Genomic DNA, 13,375 nt, shown 5'->3' with positions numbered 1-13,375 from the left:
TGTTTGCAAGGTTTGTTTGTATTTCATCCAACTATCTGTGCTAAAAAGTGATGGCTACAGTATATGTAATTTCTTCCACTTTTTGAGTGAGCCAAAGTTCAAGCTGCTTATCTAATTGGTGAGAATGCAATGTCTGTTTATCAGACTCACTTTGACTTTATATGGTGTGCCAAGAGATGGACCTTTGCTTACGGCCATATCAGCCTGAACACGCCCGATCTCGTCTGATCTCAGAAGCTAAGCAGGGTCTGGCCTGGTTAGTACTTGGATGGGAGACCGCCTGGGAATACCAGGTGCTGTAAGCCTTTTGTCCACTAGGGGGTGTGGCATTATTTCATCAGCAACACTGCCTTGTAGTAAGCATTTGTTGCTGAATTGACTAAATGCAGCCTCTATGGGCTAGTCTCCCCTGCCCTTTTAATACGATCAAAGTTCCTTGTGTTGTCAGGGAGCAACTGCCTTTTATTTATAAGACAAATAAGAATATTGTTACTGAATGCAGCTTGTGTGTGCTCTGTGCTCCCTCGCCCTGTTCAAATGATCAAAGGAAATAATGCTGGTGAGGAGTGGAACTGGACTGGTGTCTGATGGCCCTGTGTTTTCCATGTTGGAATTACAACCCTTCTTTTATGGGGTAAATCAAAAGCACAAGGGAATCTGAGATGTTATCGATAATAAATCAATTGGTTTCATGCATTTGTCTGTGTGTGTGTGTGTGTGAATGTGATTGTATTTCGTCATATCGCAAACATTTGTGATATCAGATAGGTTAAGATATTAAAAAGTAATTGGTGATTTTTTTCGACAGTGTTGCATGATGGGAATCTAGTGGTTCACTGATATAATCTAGTAAACAAAATAAACTACTTTTTCACTACTCTGTGTGCAAGTGCATTCCTAAACGGCATTTAACGCAGGTCGATGTGATATGATATTATCAGAACACAAAGTGGTTACCGTTAGCGGAAAATGTTGGCACTGGAGAGACTTTTCCTCCACTAAGCAAAAGAGATACTGTAATCAAGAAGGTGGTTCAGCCGGTGTGGGGCTCAGCCATTGCACTCTGGCTCTGCTGACCCCTTGCGAATTTTCCAAATGTGTGAATCTCAATTGCAAAATTTATGGTAGTGCTCGTTTGCGCGCTTTACCCTGATGTCTTTGTTAATGATAAACCGTTGCATGGCGGCAGGCTTAAAGATGACTTGAGTCAACTGACTGTGCTTATGGAGATCTTTGAAGTTAGTTGTGAAGGAGACTTTGTGGACCAATCGAAAGGTGGAAACATTTGTTTGTAAAATATTGTTGGCATTTTGTCGAAACATTATGTTGCGAAATACAGCATTGTATTTATGCCACGCTGGTACTTCAATCAGGAGATAGTTGGGAAGCCACTCTAACCCCCCCCCCCGGTCATGATGTGTCATGCGCTTCCAATATGAAATTGTCCATACATGCATTCCTCCTTAGCACAGAACAATGCAATAGGTTTTCAACATCCAGAGCTTTTGTGTATTTATTGTGGCTAGTAGGATAGCTGCATGGGAAACTTTTGCTGATGATGTATTTGTCAGAAGTCATTGTATTTGTCCGTTTTTTCCCACAAGGCTGAAATATGTGCCCTCGCTTAGAAATGTTTGCAAGGTTTGTTTGTATTTCATCCAACTATCTGTGCTAAAAAGTGATGGCTACAGTATATGTAATTTCTTCCACTTTTTGAGTGAGCCAAAGTTCAAGCTGCTTATCTAATTGGTGAGAATGCAATGTCTGTTTATCAGACTCACTTTGACTTTATATGGTGTGCCAAGAGATGGACCTTTGCTTACGGCAATACCAGCCTGAATACGCCCGATCTCGTCTGATCTCAGAAGCTAAGCAGGGTCTGGCCTGGTTAGTACTTGGATGGGAGACCGCCTGGGAATACCAGGTGCTGTAAGCCTTTTGTCCACTAGGGGGTGTGGCATTATTTCATCAGCAACACTGCCTTGTAGTAAGCATTTGTTGCTGAATTGACTAAATGCAGCCTCTATGGGCTAGTCTCCCCTGCCCTTTTAATACGATCAAAGTTCCTTGTGTTGTCAGGGAGCAACTGCCTTTTATTTATAAGACAAATAAGAATATTGTTACTGAATGCAGCTTGTGTGTGCTCTGTGCTCCCTCGCCCTGTTCAAATGATCAAAGGAAATAATGCTGGTGAGGAGTGGAACTGGACTGGTGTCTGATGGCCCTGTGTTTTCCATGTTGGAATTACAACCCTTCTTTTATGGGGTAAATCAAAAGCACAAGGGAATCTGAGATGTTATCGATAATAAATCAATTGGTTTCATGCATTTGTCTGTGTGTGTGTGTGTGTGAATGTGATTGTATTTCGTCATATCGCAAAAATTTGTGATATCAGATAGGTTAAGATATTAAAAAGTAATTGGTGATTTTTTTCGACAGTGTTGCATGATGGGAATCTAGTGGTTCACTGATATAATCTAGTAAACAAAATAAACTACTTTTTCACTACTCTGTGTGCAAGTGCATTCCTAAACGGCATTTAACGCAGGTCGATGTGATATGATATTATCAGAACACAAAGTGGTTACCGTTAGCGGAAAATGTTGGCACTGGAGAGACTTTTCCTCCACTAAGCAAAAGAGATACTGTAATCAAGAAGGTGGTTCAGCCGGTGTGGGGCTCAGCCATTGCACTCTGGCTCTGCTGACCCCTTGCGAATTTTCTGAATGTGTGAATCTCAATTGCAAAATTTATGGTAGTGCTCGTTTGCGCGCTTTACCCTGATGTCTTTGTTAATGATAAACCGTTGCATGGCGGCAGGCTTAAAGATGACTTGAGTCAACTGACTGTGCTTATGGAGATCTTTGAAGTTAGTTGTGAAGGAGACTTTGTGGACCAATCGAAAGGTGGAAACATTTGTTTGTAAAATATTGTTGGCATTTTGTCGAAACATTATGTTGCGAAATACAGCATTGTATTTATGCCACGCTGGTACTTCAATCAGGAGATAGTTGGGAAGCCACTCTAACCCCCCCCCCCCCCCCCCGGTCATGATGTGTCATGCGCTTCCAATATGAAATTGTCCATACATGCATTCCTCCTTAGCACAGAACAATGCAATAGGTTTTCAACATCCAGAGCTTTTGTGTATTTATTGTGGCTAGTAGGATAGCTGCATGGGAAACTTTTGCTGATGATGTATTTGTCAGAAGTCATTGTATTTGTCCGTTTTTTCCCACAAGGCTGAAATATGTGCCCTCGCTTAGAAATGTTTGCAAGGTTTGTTTGTATTTCATCCAACTATCTGTGCTAAAAAGTGATGGCTACAGTATATGTAATTTCTTCCACTTTTTGAGTGAGCCAAAGTTCAAGCTGCTTATCTAATTGGTGAGAATGCAATGTCTGTTTATCAGACTCACTTTGACTTTATATGGTGTGCCAAGAGATGGACCTTTGCTTACGGCCATACCAGCCTGAATACGCCCGATCTCGTCTGATCTCGGAAGCTAAGCAGGGTCGGGCCTGGTTAGTACTTGGATGGGAGACCGCCTGGGAATACCAGGTGCTGTAAGCCTTTTGTCCACTAGGGGGTGTGGCATTATTTCATCAGCATCACTGCCTTGTAGTAAGCATTTGTTGCTGAATTGACTAAATGCAGCCTCTATGGGCTAGTCTCCCCTGCCCTTTTAATACGATCAAAGTTCCTTGTGTTGTCAGGGAGCAACTGCCTTTTATTTATAAGACAAATAAGAATATTGTTACTGAATGCAGCTTGTGTGTGCTCTGTGCTCCCTCGCCCTGTTCAAATGATCAAAGGAAATAATGCTGGTGAGGAGTGGAACTGGACTGGTGTCTGATGGCCCTGTGTTTTCCATGTTGGAATTACAACCCTTCTTTTATGGGGTAAATCAAAAGCACAAGGGAATCTGAGATGTTATCGATAATAAATCAATTGGTTTCATGCATTTGTCTGTGTGTGTGTGTGTGTGAATGTGATTGTATTTCGTCATATCGCAAACATTTGTGATATCAGATAGGTTAAGATATTAAAAAGTAATTGGTGATTTTTTTCGACAGTGTTGCATGATGGGAATCTAGTGGTTCACTGATATAATCTAGTAAACAAAATAAACTACTTTTTCACTACTCTGTGTGCAAGTGCATTCCTAAACGGCATTTAACGCAGGTCGATGTGATATGATATTATCAGAACACAAAGTGGTTACCGTTAGCGGAAAATGTTGGCAATGGAGAGACTTTTCCTCCACTAAGCAAAAGAGATACTGAAATCAAGAAGGTGGTTCAGCCGGTGTGGGGCTCAGCCATTGCACTCTGGCTCTGCTGACCCCTTGCGAATTTTCCAAATGTGTGAATCTCAATTGCAAAATTTATGGTAGTGCTCGTTTGCGCGCTTTACCCTGATGTCTTTGTTAATGATAAACCGTTGCATGGCGGCAGGCTTAAAGATGACTTGAGTCAACTGACTGTGCTTATGGAGATCTTTGAAGTTAGTTGTGAAGGAGACTTTGTGGACCAATCGAAAGGTGGAAACATTTGTTTGTAAAATATTGTTGGCATTTTGTCGAAACATTATGTTGCGAAATACAGCATTGTATTTATGCCACGCTGGTACTTCAATCAGGAGATAGTTGGGAAGCCACTCTAACCCCCCCCCCGGTCATGATGTGTCATGCGCTTCCAATATGAAATTGTCCATACATGCATTCCTCCTTAGCACAGAACAATGCAATAGGTTTTCAACATCCAGAGCTTTTGTGTATTTATTGTGGCTAGTAGGATAGCTGCATGGGAAACTTTTGCTGATGATGTATTTGTCAGAAGTCATTGTATTTGTCCGTTTTTTCCCACAAGGCTGAAATATGTGCCCTCGCTTAGAAATGTTTGCAAGGTTTGTTTGTATTTCATCCAACTATCTGTGCTAAAAAGTGATGGCTACAGTATATGTAATTTCTTCCACTTTTTGAGTGAGCCAAAGTTCAAGCTGCTTATCTAATTGGTGAGAATGCAATGTCTGTTTATCAGACTCACTTTGACTTTATATGGTGTGCAAAGAGATGCACCTTTGCTTACGGCCATACCAGCCTGAATACGCCCATCCTGATTGGAGAAGTGACGACAGGTGCGAGTGTTTGAGCTGTGAGTAAGTGTTTGCTGGAGAGTGTTTGCTCGAGAGCTATTTTTGTTAATTATTTGGATTTCGAAAAATAATATTTTTGTTCTTGCATTTGAATACTTTTAAGTTTGGTTAGTCTTCCCCCCCTTGCAGTTTTGCTGCTTGGGGGAGAGTTTTTTTCGGATTTTTTGAATTGCTATGACGGACAACATGGAAACGACAAACGGAATGGACAAGGACAACGAAAATGCGCAACGGAAGAAAAATGAAGATAAAGAAGGAATGAAATATGGAAAAGAATACACGGTGGCAATTGAGTTGGAAGGAGAAGACAAGGTGACGACAATGGAACTACTACGAGCAATTAAGGAGGTGTGTGGAGAGGTGGTGGGATGCCGAATGAAAGGTGAGAAGAAGTATGAAATTACGATGAGAAACGAAAGAGGAAAAGAACGTCTAATGGATGGACTACGGATAAGGGACACCAGGATTCTGGCGAGAGATGTGAATGTGAAAGAATTGGTGGTGTCTTTCATGAATCTCCCAGTATACGTAGAAGATGGTGTGATAATGGGCAAGCTGAGTAGCTGGGGCGTAACGGCCGTCTCGGAGATAAGGAGGAGAGTTTGGCCAGGAACGGAGGTGGTTGACGGGACACGATTTTGCAAGGTCAAGTTCACAGAAAAAGTAACATCATTGCCATATTCCACAAGAATTGAGACGCTGGAGGGAGCAGAATACTTCAGGGTAATTCATGACAAACAGGTCAGAGTGTGTCGTTTGTGTATTCAACCCGGGCACATAGTTAAAGATTGCCCTGAATTTAAGTGTTTCAAGTGTGGCAATCAAGGCCACTATGCGAGAGAATGTGTCGGAGAGAAGGAAAGGAATTTCTGTGGTGGATGCAGAAAGAGATTGGCGGAGTGCAACTGTGGAGAGGTTATGGCTGAAGAGGGGAGTCAAGCACTGTTCGAGGAAGCAGTTGTATTGTCGCAAGAAGGAGAGGATGTGGTGGAGAGTGGAGAGACGGAGGAAAGAAGGGAGAAGAAGGACCAGAAGATGAATGAAATTGGGAGCAGTATGGATTCGGAAATAAGAAGAGGGAGTTTTCAGGAGGAGGGGGGGAGTGGATTGGGGGGAAGCACGGGGGACTCACAGGTTTTGAGGGAAAGCACAGAACTAACAAGTACCTCGGGGGGTGAAGAAATGGAGAGGGGTTCGAGTTTGATGACAATAACAGAAACGACAACGACGGCTACACATGAGACGGAGATGAACACGGGGAGCACAACGATGACAATACCAGAGACGGAGATGAACACGGGGAGCACAACGGATGTGGGTGTCAAGAAGTTGAGTTGGCTGGATAACATGGTCTTGGAGGAGATATCGGACACGGATGATGGGGAAAAGATTGAAAGAACGAGGGAAGGATACAGGAAGAGGAAAGCGGGAGGAAAAGGGGGAGAGAAAGGGTGGAAGAGGAAAGAAACTGGATAACAGGTAGAGGATAATGAAATTATATTTTCTTATTTTCTTATTTATTAGAATGGTAAATATAATGTCAATAAATGCAAATGGTTTGAGAACAATGGGAAAATTTAATAGAATAGTACAAATGAAGAATTCAGATATTTTATGTATTCAAGAGACGCACTGGGATAATGTATGTGTTTCAGAAGTAAAAAAAATATGGAGGGATTTTATTTATGTAAACAATGGCAGGGGAAATTCAAGTGGGGTTGCAATTTTATTAAGGAAGGATGTAGTAGAAAATGTGAAGAAGATATATAATGATAATAATGGGAGGATTTTAATTTTGGATTTTGAATATATGAATAGGGTTTTTAGGATTATAAATATTTATGCGCCGAATAATGAGATAGAGCGAAAGAATTTATTTTTAGGATTAGGGAAATGGTGCAAGGGTAACTGTATTTTAGTAGGGGATTTTAATGTTAAAATGAATAGACTAGATATGAAAAGAGGAGCTATCTTTAGAAATGACGTTTCTAGGGGGGTCTTAAGGAAGATTATGTTTGATAACAGTTTGATTGATATATGGAGGGAAGAGAATCCGAACAAGAGAGGTATTTCTAGAAGGCAGGTGGTTTTAGGGGAATTGAAACAGACGCGAATAGATTTGGTTTTAGTAAATGAAGGGTTAAGGGATTTTATAAAAGATATTAAGTATGTTTTTACAACTTTTAGTGATCATGCTGCGTTGGTATTTTCTTGCGGAGTAAGGACACCTACTAAATCTGGTGGGTTGTGGTGTTTAAATAATAGCTTGCTAGAGGAGGAAAATTATATTGAGATGATATCAGAATGTATTGGGAAAGCCAAAAGACAGCAGTTAATGGAGGAGAATATGGGGTTGTGGTGGGAGGAGCTGAAAATCAAATGTAAGGAATTGACTATAAAATATGCAGTTAAGAGGAATTCTTTTTTGAAAAAGAAGGAGAGGGAGCTACGTAAGAAGGTTCAACATGAACTTGAGTGTATAGAAAAGGATGAAGATCATGGGGTGGAGGATTATTTACTGGCTAAGGATGCACTTGATGAATATGAGAAGAAGAAATGTTATGCGGCGATTGTAAGGAGTAGAGTGCAATATGCGATAGAGGGGGAAAGGTGTACTTCATTTTTCTTGAATTTAGAAAAAAGAAGGCAAGAGAAGATTTATATTACGGAGTTAATTAATGATAAAGGGGAAAAGGTTAATGATTTGGTGGGGATTCTGGATACGGTCGAGAGATATTATGAATGTTTATTTAAAAAAGAAGAGGTTAATGATTCATGTATGGATAAGGTGCTTGATCATGTGGATACTAAGTTAACAGAAGGGGAAAAAAACATGTGTGATGAAGATATGAGTCTAACTGATATTAAGGAGGCCATATTAGCTGCTAATAGCAATAGGAGTCCGGGGTCTGATGGCCTAACTGCGGAATTTTATAAAGCTTTTGCAGATTTGTTGGCTCCACTTTTAAGAAAACTGTATGAATATATTGAAAAGACTCAAGTGGTGCCAGATTCGCTGGCCACAGGAGTTTTAACCATACTGTATAAAAATAAAGGGAGTCGTGTAAATTTGGATAATTATCGACCGTTGACACTTTTAAATTGTGATTATAAGATCTTAGCCAAGGTCTTAGCTAATAGAGTTAAGAAAGTTATGGGAGGAGTAATAGCAGAGACACAAGGATATAGTGTACCAGGGAGGGATATTTCTGACACAGTGGGAACAATAAGGGATGTGATAAAGCATATGGGGGAGGAAGGGGGGTTTGTGATGAGTTTGGATCTAAATAAGGCTTTTGATAGAGTTGATCATTCCTTTTTATTGCGTACACTTGGGAAATTTGGTTTTGGTGAAAGAATGATAGGTTGGATTAGATTACTGAATGGATCTGCAAGGAGCAGAGTAAAATGTAATGGGATTTTAACAGATTCTTTTCCTCTGGAGAGATCTGTTAGGCAGGGATGTCCGTTATCAGCTGCTCTTTATAGTTTATCGGTGGAGCCGTTTGCAGCAATGATTAAAGCAAACAAATTAATTCGAGGTATACGGATACCGGATGGGGGGGAGAGTGTTATACAGCAATATGCGGATGATACTACATGTACTGTGATAGATGTTGAAAGTGTGAAGAATGTAATGGAGTGTTTTGAGGTATATGGCAAGGCATCAGGGGCAAAACTTAATGTTGAAAAATCTGAAATAATGTATGTGGGGATAGATGAAAAAGTGGACTGTGGATTCCCTTTCAAAAAGGCTGAAGGTTATATAAAGACTTTAGGGGTGGTTTTGGGGGTGGATAAAGAAGGGACGAGAGATGAGACATGGACTGGGGTTTTGAATAAAATAAAACATACTCTATCCTATTGGAAGGCAAGAAAACTGTTTTTGAGGGGGAAAGTGGTGGTGATTAATTCATTGGTGGCATCCAAATGTATCTATGTTTTAGGTTCGTTGGATATGCCACAATGGGTGTTAAAAGAATTCAATGGTTTGGTTACAGAATTCCTATGGGAGGGAAAGGGGACTAGGATTGCAAGGGCAACTCTTATCTCGGATTTAAAGGATGGGGGGTTGAAATTGGTGGATTTGGATGTGAAGAGAAAAGCAATGAGAATAAAAACTGTGCAAAAATACTTATATGGGGAGGTAGATTATGTATGGAAAAGGTTCTTTAAATATTTTTTGTACAGAAGTGGGGGTTGTGAAGAAAGTGGATTATTGATGTCATGGAAGAAGGATATGTTGGAGGGTTTGCCTGAGTTCTATAAGGAGGTGTTCTTGGCATGGGGGGAATTTCTTCCTCAGGTTGAGTACACATGTACAAATAAGGACAACATATTTAATCAACCTGTGTTTTTGAATCCAAAAATAGAGAGTGGTGGGAAGGTGTTGTACAACAAATTGTTTATGAAGGCGGGGTTAATATTAGTAAAAGATTTTCTTTATGAGGTTATACCTGGTTTTTTAAGGGGGCAGGCAGATCTAGATACTGTGTGGGAGTTTGATGATACAGTGGAGAGAAATGTAATATTAAAGATATACGAAAGAATTAAATTATGCATTCCGGGTGAGTGGATAAAAGTGATAAATGGGGAGGGGGAATATGAGGACTTGTATGTGATGCCAAGTCTCTATGTGGGTAAAGGATTGGGGAAACAATTATTATCAAAAGTAACACAGAAAAGAATGTACAAGTGTATGTTGAAGTCTGTGTGTGTGAGGCCTGCGGCTGAGAGGATGTGGAGAAAAATGTTTATTGATTTGGATGTTTCTTTGATGTGGGAGAATTTGGTTTTGTTTGGGAATAAACGAAATTGTGAGAACATGGATTTTATGTTACGGCATAATCGTATATACACAAATATTATTTTACATCAGATAAACCGCGATGTACGGCGGGAATGTGATGTGTGTATGATGAAGCCAGAGTCTTTGATGCATTTATTTGTTGAATGTCCATGTCTGACAGATTTTTTCAATAAAGTAAAACTTTTGTTGTGTAGGCATTGGAGAAAAGAGTTTATAGAAAGTTTTGAATGGGATAGATTAATATTATTTGGAGTAGTGGGGAAATGTTTGGGTGTGAATGTGTACCTGTTGAATCTTGTTTTGAGTTTTGTGAGGTATGCAATTTACTGTAGAAGGAATATGAAACATTTTGAAGGGAAAAAGGTAAATGTTTGGGTAATCTTTAAAGCGGGTTTAAGAAAGCAGGTAGAATTAATGTATAATGCAAAACTAGAGAAATTTGAAAGTATGTTTATAAAGGGGAGTACTTTGGTGTCTATGGAGGAGGGAGGAGGGGGATTTAGGGTTAACTTCTGAAATGGTGTATGTATAATGTTTATTAGATTATGTATTTTAAGTTGATTAGTGAATAAGGATGGTGTAATTATGTTTTATTTGTTGTAATGTATTGTTGATTTTGTTTTTTTTGTAATATGTGTTGTTGGTGTTTTGGAAAATTGGTTTTGTTTCTGATGTACAGGGAGTGAAATTGGTTGAAGGATTGTTGGTGGTTATGTGATTTGGTTGTAAATTACTTTGACATTTTTATAATAAAAAAAAAAAAAAAAAAAAAAAAAAAAATACGCCCGATCTCGTCTGATCTCGGAAGCTAAGCAGGGTCTGGCCTGGTTAGTACTTGGATGGGAGACCGCCTGGGAATACCAGGTGCTGTAAGCCTTTTGTCCACTAGGGGGTGTGGCATTATTTCATCAGCAACACTGCCTTGTAGTAAGCATTTGTTGCTGAATTGACTAAATGCAGCCTCTATGGGCTAGTCTCCCCTGCCCTTTTAATACGATCAAAGTTCCTTGTGTTGTCAGGGAGCAACTGCCTTTTATTTATAAGACAAATAAGAATATTGTTACTGAATGCAGCTTGTGTGTGCTCTGTGCTCCCTCGCCCTGTTCAAATGATCAAAGGAAATAATGCTGGTGAGGAGTGGAACTGGACTGGTGTCTGATGGCCCTGTGTTTTCCATGTTGGAATTACAACCCTTCTTTTATGGGGTAAATCAAAAGCACAAGGGAATCTGAGATGTTATCGATAATAAATCAATTGGTTTCATGCATTTGTCTGTGTGTGTGTGTGTGTGTGTCTGAATGTGATTGTATTTCGTCATATCGCAAACATTTTTGATATCAGATAGGTTAAGATATTAAAAAGTAATTGGTGATTTTTTCGACAGTGTTGCATGATGGGAATCTAGTGGTTCACTGATATAATCTAGTAAACAAAATAAACTACTTTTTCACTACTCTGTGTGCAAGTGCATTCCTAAACGGCATTTAACGCAGGTCGATGTGATATGATATTATCAGAACACAAAGTGGTTACCGTTAGCGGAAAATGTTGGCACTGGAGAGACTTTTCCTCCACTAAGCAAAAGAGATACTGTAATCAAGAAGGTGGTTCAGCCGGTGTGGGGCTCAGCCATTGTACTCTGGCTGTGCTGACCCCTTGCGAATTTTCCAAATGTGTGAATCTCAATTGCAAAATTTATGGTAGTGCTCGTTTGCGCGCTTTACCCTGATGTCTTTGTTAATGATAAACCGTTGCATGGCGGCAGGCTTAAAGATGACTTGAGTCAACTGACTGTGCTTATGGAGATCTTTGAAGTCAGTTGTGAAGGAGACTTTGTGGACCAATCGAAAGGTGGAAACATTTGTTTGTAAAATATTGTTGGCATTTTGTCGAAACATTATGTTGCGAAATGCAGCATTGTATTTATGCCACGCTGGTACTTCAATCAGGAGATAGTTGGGAAGCCACTCTAACCCCCCCGGTCATGATGTGTCATGCGCTTCCAATATGAAATTGTCCATACATGCATTCCTCCTTAGCACAGAACAATGCAATAGGTTTTCAACATCCAGAGCTTTTGTGTATTTATTGTGGCTAGTAGGATAGCTGCATGGGAAACTTTTGCTGATGATGTATTTGTCAGAAGTCATTGTATTTGTCCGTTTTTTCCCACAAGGCTGAAATATGTGCCCTCGCTTAGAAATGTTTGCAAGGTTTGTTTGTATTTCATCCAACGATCTGTGCTAAAAAGTGATGGCTACAGTATATGTAATTTCTTCCACTTTTTGAGTGAGCCAAAGTTCAAGCTGCTTATCTAATTGGTGAGAATGCAATGTCTGTTTATCAGACTCACTTTGACTTTATATGGTGTGCCAAGAGATGCACCTTTGCTTACGGCCATACCAGCCTGAATGCGCATTTCCTGATTGGAGAAGTGACGACAGGTGCGAGTGTCTGAGCTGTGAGTGAGTGTTTGCTGAAGAGTGTTTGCTCGAGAGCTTTTTTTGTTAATTAAGTGGTTTTTGCAATACAATTTATTATTTTCTTCAGTTGAATAGTTTAAAGTTTGGTTAGTCTTCCCCCTTGCAGTTTTTCTGCTTGGGGGAGAGTTTTTTTTTGGATTCATTTTTTACTATGACGGACAACATGGAAACGATAAACGGAATGGACAAGGACAACGAAAATGCGCAACGGAAGAAAAATGAAGGTAAAGAAGGAATGAAATATGGAAAAGAATATACGGTGGCAATTGAGTTGGAAGGAGAAGACAAAGTGACGACAATGGAACTACTAAGAGCAATTAAGGAGGTGTGTGGAGAGGTGGTGGGATGCCGAATGAAAGGAGAAAAGAAGTACGAAATTACAATGAGAAATGAAAAAGGAAAAGAACGGTTAATGGATGGATTGAGAATAAAGGACACAAAGATTCTGGCGAGAGATATTAATGTGAAGGAATTGGTGGTGTCTTTTATGAATCTCCCAGTTTACGTAGAAGATGGTGTGATACTGGGCAAGCTGAGTAGCTGGGGAGTGGAGGCCGTCTCGGAGATAAGAAGGAGAGTTTGGCCAGGAACGGAGGTGGTTGATGGGACACGTTTCTGCAAAGTCAAGTTTACAGAAAAAGTGACATCATTACCTTATTCTACAAGAATTGAGACGTTGGAAGGAGCGGAATATTTCAGAGTCATTCATGACAAACAGGTCAGAGTGTGTCGGTTGTGCATTCAACCCGGGCACATAGTGAAAGACTGCCCGGAATTTAAGTGTTTTAAGTGTGGCAATCAAGGACACTATGCAAGAGAATGTGTAGGTGGAAAGGAAAGGGCATTTTGTGAAGGATGTCGCATGAGAGCTGACGAATGCAGCTGTGGAGAGGGTGGAAATGAGGAGGGGAGCCAGGATCTTTT

The 13,375-nt window shown here is 40.2% G+C and overlaps 3 non-coding genes across 3 annotated transcripts; all 3 read left to right on the top strand.

Moving 5' to 3' along the window:
* Window positions 1-186: 186 nt before the first annotated feature.
* Window positions 187-305, top strand: LOC129823396 (5S ribosomal RNA). The gene has a single exon (XR_008754636.1). It is a non-coding gene; the product is annotated as a 5S ribosomal RNA (ribosomal RNA).
* A 1,512-nt stretch (window positions 306-1,817) lies between these two features.
* On the top strand, window positions 1,818-1,936 carry LOC129823386 (5S ribosomal RNA). The gene has a single exon (XR_008754628.1). It is a non-coding gene; the product is annotated as a 5S ribosomal RNA (ribosomal RNA).
* Window positions 1,937-3,455: 1,519 nt separating this feature from the next.
* On the top strand, window positions 3,456-3,574 carry LOC129823385 (5S ribosomal RNA). The gene has a single exon (XR_008754627.1). It is a non-coding gene; the product is annotated as a 5S ribosomal RNA (ribosomal RNA).
* Window positions 3,575-13,375: the final 9,801 nt, after the last annotated feature.

Source organism: Salvelinus fontinalis, chromosome 25 (assembly GCF_029448725.1).
Source record: "Salvelinus fontinalis isolate EN_2023a chromosome 25, ASM2944872v1, whole genome shotgun sequence".
Taxonomy (NCBI): domain Eukaryota; kingdom Metazoa; phylum Chordata; class Actinopteri; order Salmoniformes; family Salmonidae; genus Salvelinus; species Salvelinus fontinalis.
Note: the sequence above shows the minus strand (reverse complement) of the source record. Positions and strands in the feature narration are given on the sequence as shown.